The 10,602-nt window shown below is 41.4% G+C and overlaps 1 protein-coding gene across 1 annotated transcript in view; it reads right to left on the reverse strand.

Annotated features, from left to right (window-relative positions):
- The window catches only part of pkp4 (plakophilin 4), a 37,088-nt gene extending 26,816 nt beyond the window's left edge, over positions 1–10,272 (reverse strand). The window contains exon 1 of the mRNA XM_017481481.3: positions 10,124–10,272. The gene's annotated coding sequence lies outside the window, so the exon portion shown is untranslated. The remainder of the gene's footprint in view (positions 1–10,123) is intronic.
- Positions 10,273–10,602: the final 330 nt, after the last annotated feature.

Consider the following 10,602-nt stretch of genomic DNA (forward strand, 5'->3'; position numbering starts at 1 on the left):
TCAAACAATTTTTCCCTCAAACAAATCGAGACTCATCTTTTCCTGTTTTTTTCTAGTTTCATTTGTGTATTTTAAAATGATTGAAACAAAAAGTATTATTTGACTCATAATTAGAGATGGCACTCATGCGATACCTGGTATCAGTATTGACTTGCTCCCAGAAAGAAAAAAAAAAGCTGGATCGGATATCAGAGAAAACAGATCGGATATCGGATCCTGACTGGATTTGGATTTGGAAGAGAAGTGCAGTTTTGGAACAGGAAGTGTTTACATACTTTTGGTTTTGGATTGATTTCTATTTATACGTTATCATATTTACAGTGTAAGTGATTTTTGTGGGAAAGAGTTCGACTGCGAAGTGACTCAGTGTAAAAAACAAAAAGCATTTTACAGCTGGGTATTTAAAGAAGACGATATTGGATGGGTATCGATATCAAAGGTTTAAATATTGTTATCTGAAACAAAAAAGTGGCATCATGTCATCTTTAATATAAATCAATTTTTTTTAAAAAACAGCACTACTTAAAATAATGTTTATGTTAAAAAATAATACTCACTGTTATCTGCTCCAAGCCCCTCCCCTTTCATTTATCACTTTATTTTTACTGCGTGTTGTTTATTTCACAGTTGAGTTGAGTTATGTGCCACTCATAAAGCTTAAGGAACAGTGTACGAGTTACGAGCGACTGTCTTTTTGAACATCTTGAGCAATGGGCTGAAAAGATCACTAGACTTAGTGCATGCGATTTGAGAATTGTTCTTTATTTTGTTGGAAAATGAATCTAGATCTAGTAAGAAAAGATTAAACCAAGAGCATTAACTGTTTTACCCTGAAAGTGCACCTGCCTTTAATAAAGCATCCTTGGAAACCCATTAGAAGCTGAGAGAAGCCGGTTAATAAGTCGTTAAACGTCTTTGGAACACACTCTTGAGAAGACACACACACACACACACACACACACACACCCCTATATAAACATACAATACATATCTACCACCATGGAAAAGGAACATAATTAATATGTATAATAAATGAATACATAATAAATCTATAATGTGCTATACAGATTACAAAAACTGTTTCACTTCTCACACACACACACACATACACACACACACACACACACACACATTCTAGCTCATCTCAGATCTAAATTAAATTTCATCCTGCTCTTTGAGGCTCCCCGTACACGCTGAATATCTCTCTTTCTTTGGAGAAGAATACGTTATCCAAGCAGGCAAAATAAGTACTTAACTTCTGGATAAGAGCTTCTGCCAAGCGCTGTCATAAATACGCATCCTCACAATATAAATCAGTTTAAAAGGAATAAGCATCATAAAGGCCTGACACCCACTGTGTTAGCTTTAACAAAACTAAAATCCATTTCAAAGTCATGTGAGGGAAATTACTCATTTTTGCTTTGTAATAAGTTTGTTCTTGTTCATGTTTATCTGAGGATAACGCCTAAGAAGGCCAAGTCATGTCACTGAGATCAGTTCAGAATGTTTATCTGCTTACAGAGACACAAACATGTTCTTCTGTTCAAGGTTCGTCTGCACATCTTCAAGACCCTAAAACAAAGCCTGTTTGAACTGCCTCAACCTGCATCTTATCGGTACACAGAAGTGTGTAATGCTCTGCGTTTCATATATATAGTAGTGGTTCAGCACGAGCACTTCAGAGCGCTCTCATTATTCTATCCTGCTTTATTCTATCCTGTATTAACCATCTTTCTGTAATAAACCTCTTTACCTTCAGAGGACGAGTCTGCGACTGTTGTCTAATTTCCACAACAATTTGGCATCTCCTGGCTGGGCTGCGCGAGTCTTTCAGCTTTTCTGAACAACAAGTAAACCGGGGGAGGCTTGTGAAAAAGTTTCTGAAGTCCGTGTTAACGCGAAGGCGGTTTGCCCTTGTTTTGCAGAGCGAAAGACCGATGCAGCATTACAGAGAGATAATAACGGTAAAAATATTTGCTAACATTAAGAGTCCAGTTCAAGCAATGAATAAGTAAAGAGAGTACTTATTAAGAAGCGCAAGAGGCGCAGTATTTTTGCAGCGGGTTATTATCAAGTGGCATGCCACACTGACCCATTCCATCATATTAGCGGTACATGATTTGGCAAATTTAATGCACAAGTAAATTTTACTGACATAAAAAAACTAAATAATAATAATCTTTTTTTTTTAAAAAAAAAAGAAGGGAAGAGAAAACTGTAAGTCGTATCAAATTGCTGTATGTGGACTCGCCCTCACAGGTAAACTCTTTTACGTTCTTAAGGTTTGCTCTATTGAAGCTATAGGTTATATGATTAATTGAATGTCTAGAGATTTGGCACACATTTTAAACCTTTTCTGTCTGTGCATGAGAATGCATATTCACTTGATTTTCATAGCATGTTAAATTGATTCAAACTTTGAAAGTTATAGAAGCTATAAAAAAAAAAAGAAAAATATGGGGAAAACATGTAGTAAAGCACATCCTGTGAAGCATGCTATGGTATGTACAGGGTGTTTATATGTTGATCCTAATATCATGTTTAGGTGTGTGAATTATGGGGAAGGATGTTTGAACCAATATGATGTATGGGTTAAAGAATGTGCTTTCCCTGAAAAAGGGAGTTTTAGCCTGAGACAGTAGAATAACTGAAACTTAATTTGGAGAAAAAGGAGAGAGAGACCCCTAAAACAAAGAGCGAAGTGCAGTTTTTGGCTGACTGGAAGGCATTTGCTGAATGGCAGAGCGAGGCACATAAAAGAGAGAAAAAAATGTCAGGCAGGGCCCTCATCTGTTTCTCAGTGTGCTAAATTGCAGAAAGCAGATCCCGGCCTGGACTCCACCCCACCGCGACGCCCACAGCCAGTAAGAAGGGAGGAACCTGCAGTTTCAGAGGCACCTCCTCACGATGAAACGGCCCAGCCTACATCACTCCATCCCAACCTGTCAGAACTGAGCCACCAACCCCCACCGAACTATCCGCCAGCCGTCCTGTCTTCACCAGTGGCGTTACACACGAGATCCCAAGTGAAGGGACCAACAACGTTGCTGCCTGAGGGCTTCAGACCAACAAAATCGGAGAGAGATGGGACAGTGCACGCCGTGGTAAATGCCCCAATGCTAGAAGTGGCCGGAGAAGACGCCCTATGCTAGTTCACAGACCCTGGACATTGGAGGACATCAGGAGCAGCATGACACATCTCCCGGCGCTCCCTGAAGTAGGAGGATGAAAGTTTGGGGATGAACTTCAGATATTCTGCAGAGAATTCAGACCCAGCACTCATGAACTACAACGACTGCTCGTGGCGAAACTTGGCACGGACGGGATCAAGGTTTGACGTGAATTCCCAGAGAACGGTGCCCGCCTGATCAACCCACAGTGGGATGATGGAGTCAACGCAAGGTACAGAGCACAAATCGCAGCGCTCCAACAGAGGCTAATGAACACCTTTCCTGTGCGACTGGACATGACAAAAAAAGCAGAGTGTAAACAACAGGACTCAGAGACTGTATCACAGTACCTGTCCAGGCTCACTGAGATCCATGACGCAAACTCAGGCTTGGAGAATCCCGACGCTCTGGCAGATGGGCAGGCGGCCGTCACAGCACGGGACGCACATCTCAGACACAGCTTTATGACCGGCATGAAACCAGAAATTGCCGCTATAGTCAAACAACAATGTATCACCTGGGACACCGGAAACCTCACACAAGTGGAGAGGTATGCAATCCACACGGATAAGCTCCTACGAGAGGAAAAGAAAAGAAAGAAGGAGAGGAGAGGAAGACCAAAAGCATGCAGACGAGGAAGACCCAGCCGGCAGGGCTATGGACCAGGATTAAACTGTTACAACTGCGGAAAAGTTGGACATTTTGCAGGAGACTGTCCAGAGCAGAAGCGAACTGACAGGCGGCGCTAAGGGAAGGGTGAGGCACCTGGGAACAGAAGAGGTGAGAGGAGATGGGAGGAGATGAGGGGAAAGGAGCAGAGAGGGGAGGAGGAGAGAGGAGAGGGGAGATTAGGCAAAAGGAGAAGAGGGGAGAGGGGAGGAGACGAGGAGAAAGCAGAGGAAAGGGGAGGAGAGGAGACGAGGGTAAAAGAGGAGAGAGGGGGAGGGGAGAGGAGATGAGGGGAGAGGGGACAAGAAGTTAAGAGAGCAGAGGAGAGGAGAGAAATGAAAGGAAAAGAAGAAGAGAAGGGAACAAAAAGAGGGAAGAGTGAGAAGACAAGAGAAGAGGAAAGATGGGAGAGAAGAGAGGAAAAACTAAATGAGGAGGGAAAGAGGAAAGATGAGACAGTTAGAGGACAGGAAATGACAGAAGAGATAGGAAAGGAGCTGGAGAGGAAAAGAGAAGAGAACAACATGAAATGAGAAGAAAGACAAAAGGACATTTGAAAAGAAGAAAGATGTTATCAGAAGAGAAATGAAAGGAAAGCAAGACTGAAGAGGGTGAGAAGAGAAGAAAAGAGAAGAGAAGAGAAGAGAATACAGAAAAGGGGATAGTGAGGAGACAGGGAAAGAGGGAAGATGGAAGAGAAAAGAAGACGAGAGGAAATGAAAGTCAAAAGGAGGCATGAAAAGAGGAAAGAGGAGACAAGAAAGATGATAGGAAGATGAAGGAGAAGAGAAGAAAGTACAATGGAGGAAAAAGGGAGGAAAAGGGAGGAAAAGGTGAGAGGATAAAAAAAGCTATCTGCAGAGAAGAGGAGAGGAAAAAAGAAAGAAAGAAACAAAGAAGGAGTGAACTTTCTGAAAGTCATGTGACGGCGTGTGCCAGCTCTCCCCTCAGGCCTCTCTCAGTCTGCTCTTCTTCTTCTTCTTCTTCTTCTTCTTCTTCTTCTTCTTCTTCTTCTTCTTCTTCTTCTCTGTGATGTTATTTAATGTGGAAGAACTTGACTCTCACCACAAACACAAACCCTCACTCTGTCTAACCTCTCACACACTTACACGGCTCTGTGCAAAAGTTTACACCCCCCAGTCTCCATGGGCTCTGCGTGGGAAAAATATACCACTCAAACATATTGCAATTTATCAGAAGGAAGAATGAAATAAAGGACTTTCCCAATAAGGTTACACAAATATTTTATTACAGATGTCAGTAAGAATAAACAAATCCTGCCTAAATATGGGCTACGCTAGGAAACACACACACCGCATTCTGCCCCTGCAGCATGGTAAACCAGATTAAATTGCGATGGAGAAGGACACAAGACTGAAGGGTGAATGCAGCAGTTGCCAGGGAAAAGGATCTGGTTACAGAAAATCATTGAAAGGTTCAGCGTTCAGGCAGCTTTACTGCAGCTTTCTGTACGTTACTGTCACGCCTAGCAAGGAGGAGATACAGGATGCATGTGCAGTAAAGAGCTTTATTAAGGAAATCAAGCAGACAAATCCAAAACGTGAATCACTGACGTCGAAAACAGGCAAAGGTCAGGAGATTGGCAAACGGCAGACAAGGCAAAAGGACAAAATGAGAAACTAGACACAGAATCAAAACACTAGAAACGTGAACACAGGAAAAGGCTTGGTACGGAGAAAACACTCACAATACTTCGCCCAGAACATAGACACATGAGGAGTTGAAATATTGAAATAACAAACGTAATCAAGGGGGAAACATAAACACCTGAGACACATTAAGAGACAACCACTGACATAACAGGGGCAGAGACATGACATTAAACCATAACACACATACGTGTCGAAAGTAAACAAAGTCACCATCACTGAACCCGGAAGTGCGTGCTGTCGCGCCTCGGGCTTCAGAGCGCGCTCCGTGCTCCAGCACTCTGCATGAGCAGACATCTCTGACAGTTACAAATATTATATGTATATATTTTTATGACGCATTTACGTCCTATTGCATTTAACCCTTTAATTTTTTGATAAGCAATAATGCAAAACTTCTATTTTCCTATGTAACTAGAAAAAGGTGGTCTTTAACTTTGACATAATAAAAAAAGTCTCATATCTCTCATACATTTTGTGTTATTTTAGACTATATGCTATACTATTTGACTATATATATATATATATATATATATATATATATATATATATATGACAATTTACCCCCATAAAAATGTTTTCAATTAAATATACACACACACACACACACACACATATATATATATATATATATGTGTGTGTGTGTGTGTGTGTGTGTGTGTGTGAGTATATATATATATATATATATATATATATATATATATATATATATATATATATATATAAATTACTTGAACTAATACTAAAAATCAATTTAAAAAAACATATTTTGGATGTAAATGTAATAATTCATTCAGTGCAGTGTTAACAGCAATAACTTTAGAAAATGTAGAACTGTATTCAACATATAAAACCATACAGTATATCTGCATGTTATGACAACATGACTATCGATATTGCATCATGATACACATTTCTGACATCTTTGGTTTATAACTACTTTGTTATCGTTTCTACAGTAACAACTTACATATGTTGATATGTCGAAGGTGACGCTTATGTAACGTTTACGGAAGGAGTCGCCAGTGTCAGACGTAACGCTGTAACTTTTATCCTCTTCACGACAGGAGAGTCTACGCTTTGCCGTTTCCCCGGTAACGTGACGAGCTGCGTTTTTCTGTCTTATTAACTTCAAGAGATGGAAAAAAAGGACTGGCGAGGGGACGACCGTTTATAGCTGCTATAATGTAACGTAAGCATGAACAGGAAGTAACCTGCTTCATGGATGTTCAACAACAGTAGACGTAACTATAAATGTATATCAAAAGTATGACGTATCATTCTTTAATAGATCAATAAATAAATCAACAGAAATTGTTCACTCATGTTGGAAAATAGCTGTGGTATAAGAGGAATAAAACACTACAGGGATGTGCAGTTCTGGGAAAATAACCGTCTTGGTTATGTGGTGGTGAGAGTAATTCTGCTTCATCACACCACCCTGTCATTCATCAATTTCCTAGAACAGCATGGCATGGGTGTTATATTCTTCTTCTTATTATGATGTCTTTTTGTAGTTGTCTCAATTTAGAAACTTGGCTTTGAAGCGTTTCACACGAACCACGGTGATATTCCCTGATCACTCACATAATCACGTGAAAAACGTGGAACGTGTGCAGACGCATGTGCGTGTCAGTCTATTTCTCATCAGCAATTAAAAATCACAAGTAATTTATGGATAGTTTTTTACATGCTCAATTCTAAAAAGGAGCTTTAAAGCATTTTGGTGCAGAAATAAACCCGTAGAACTCGGTTTTGATCCCCAGCTGTGCCATCTGCTGTCTACGGTCCAAACTCGCCAAGGATGGAACTGGATATGTTTTAATTGGACAGGAAGAACAAGCAGACGAAAGCGTTCCTTCTGCTGCAGGTTGATAGCTCCAATCTGCCGTCTAAAAACTCCAGTGTGAAAAAAAACGGGTGTAAACTTACCCCGGCAAAGACCCGTCTACACAGAGGTGTGTGCTTGGTGCTTCCCTTCGCTGATGGTGCTGTTGGTATTGTCATGTGACGCAAGACGGAGAATGACAGTAAGGAACGTAAGGTTTTTTTTCTCTCCACATGCTTTGCATAATAGATATCGCCTTGATCTACGATCATGCAAATGAGATACATTTATGAAGATAGGACAATCTGGTCAATGTAAGTGCATTTAATATACCACTACTAAGTGCAGAGCTCATGAATAAGGCATGCTTTATTATTTAACACTTAAAATGGTGGCTATATTACGCAAGTCCCTTCCCTCCCGAAAGAAAAAACAATCATCTTAGTGGTTAGGACTAGCGATGCGATGCACTGATACTGATTCTAGTATTCCATCTCATACCGTGCTCACTTATAAAAAAAAAAAAATCATAAATGTAATAATAGTAATCTGGAAGTATTAATTCACGATTATTAAGGATAACAAACGAAGCAAAGCAGACTTGGTACTGCTCTGGGAACATATCAAGAGTATAAACTTTTAAAGCTTATTTCTACAGTACACGTAACTTGATTAAACATCTTATGGAGTTTAAGATCTATAATCAGTCCCTCCAGGATTCCGTGGTTTTGTGCTGGCAGAAATGAACGCAAAATCAAGGAAATTACGCAATATTCGGAGGAGCTTGCGATTTTCTAAATAAAATTACAGCAGATTTTCTGCAGATTTGGGTCAAGACACATCATGTGACATCATCACGACGCGCGTTCAGCCAAAGCGCTCTTCGATTCACGTGCGTCGAACACGAGTACAGCTAAAAGGTCTCATTTACCAACAAACATCGCTGCGAAAGTACAATTGCAATTTCACCAATTCGAGTAGTTTTCAGCAAAAAAAAAAAAAAAGCTTTAAAAAACTCAGCAAGTTGCATCGCAAATAAAAAAAGGAAAGAAAAAAAAGCAGCAAAATTAAGCATTTTGGGACGCAACAATCACAAAAAAAAAAAACTCTAAAAATCGCAAAATCCTGTATGGACGGTTTAGTTAAACTCCTTCTGTGGAATTTTCGCAGGGATTTCTAATCTGTTCTAATCAATTCAAGCAGGAACCTGGTCTTGTATGGCTGAATAATGCTGCCCAAGATCGTCTCCAAGATGGCCGCCGAACTTTCACGCTCTCATGTCACGTTGCTTTTCAATCGAATTCTTCAGCTTCTCCAACAACTGCACAGCAAAACCTTAAGGAACATCCTAACATCCCATGAGGCATCTGTTCAGAACACGAGCAGTCTCAAGGCTAATCACGCTAGCTTTCTTGTCAGTGAAATTCCATACACTCTGATGAAATCTGAAGCATCGCAGACATCCAGTGTGAAGAAATTTCACCAGCTTAACTTCTCAGGTTCACTTATTCGGTGAACTTATGGTGGAATAGCACAAACGTTCAGGCTGCGCTGATCTCCTCCATACTGCAGCACCGAAAAGAAATAAAGGAAGTGCTAATTTTAGCGTTGTACGTGCATGACATTTTATATAATACTTTCCAACCTGACTATAAATAGTTCCCAGTAAGGAAGCTTTTTACACATCGTAAAAGAAATCTACGGTCACGAGACTGAGTTTAGTGCCGTCGTGACCAAAGTTTTCTGATTCAAATATCAGAGTGTGCTGTGAAGCTTATCTAAAAGCCACCATCACGAGCACCGATAGTGGATATGGTGCTAACGAACAGAGAAAACCTCTGTATTAAGCTCACTTAACATTTTCCACGCGTACAATTTCTGGATTGATGACGTAGGCATGACGTGGTTATTTTCTTCAATCGCAGGTCTTTCGTTACAGGATCTTCCTCGTATAATCCGACAGGGAGAAGACACGTCCCGTCGTCGCACATCCTGTTAAAGAAATCGGACGAGATCTTACCCGGATCTCGTTCATCGTGACAAATCATAATCTTACAGTCTGATACCGGCTTATTGTTGTTAAAATGAACAGGACACCCCCAACCCCGAAAGTTAATGTAATCTTCCAGAGCCATCCTCTCTCCAGGTGAAGAACACTGGCCTTCAGGAGCAGTGATGGGACTGTAGACCTGCAGGATGCTGAGCAGGATGTGGTCAATGCCAATCATCCACGCATCCCATTCAGGATCAATCCTAATAAGTATCAGGTATTTCCTCTCCGGATTTCACGTGTCAGTGACGAGAGATTTGCAAAGGAAGATCATCATCATCATCGTCATCATCACCATCATCATGCATGGATGATGGATGGAGGTGTGGATGTGAGATTCACCTGAACCCGAGCTGGACCAAACCAGCACCTTGGTGTCACGGTGAAGACATGAATGAAGCATCTTTGTGGTGTAAAACAAATGATAAAATGGTTCAAGCACATCCATGGAGTGTGTGTGTGTGTGTGAGAGAGAGAGAGAGAGAGAGAGAGAGAGAGACAGGAAGGAAGGATGCGCGGCGTGTCGTCGTGATTGAAATGGGAAATGACTGACGGCGCAAACAGAAAAAAGCGCGTCGGTGCAGCATTTTTTTTTTTGTGTGTGTGTGTGTGCATTTTTCCATCCACTGCAATTTCTCACGAGCCGCATTGACATCCAGTGAGTGTTGGCTGAGACTGACACTTGGCTGCGCCGCGTTTCTGTTTAGAGAATAAAGACTAAACCCCAGGCTCTTACCGATACTCCTCCTCACTGCACACTATCCCCGATGCGTCCGCTCCAGGATGCGGTGATGTGCTTCCATTCCTGCTCGGGGGATCTGATCCTTAATGGAGGCCGTGTAGGGGCTTTAACGCGCTCCGTCCTGCGCGCTTTCCACCGGTAGGAGCTGCTCCGCCGCGTGACGTAGGCGCTCCGAGAAGATGCTCGTTGTGGAAGGCCAAAAGAGACACAACTCGTCGTGGAAGGTGTGAAAACATTATGGAAGGACAAAACGCCGCAAAAGAATGAACACCACCTGTTTTCCTGTATTCGTCTTCAGTAAGAAGTGCTTTGTCCTTTTCGGGGTCATAGTGGATCTGTCCCAAACTGGGCGTGAGACACACACACACACACACACACACACACACACACACCTAGTGGCAATTTTTTAAAGTAGCCAATCAATCCACACACTGGCATGGGTGCACACCAGAGAACCTAGAAATCATCCAGGG

Source organism: Ictalurus punctatus, chromosome 12, assembly GCF_001660625.3.
Source record: "Ictalurus punctatus breed USDA103 chromosome 12, Coco_2.0, whole genome shotgun sequence".
Lineage (NCBI taxonomy): Eukaryota > Metazoa > Chordata > Actinopteri > Siluriformes > Ictaluridae > Ictalurus > Ictalurus punctatus.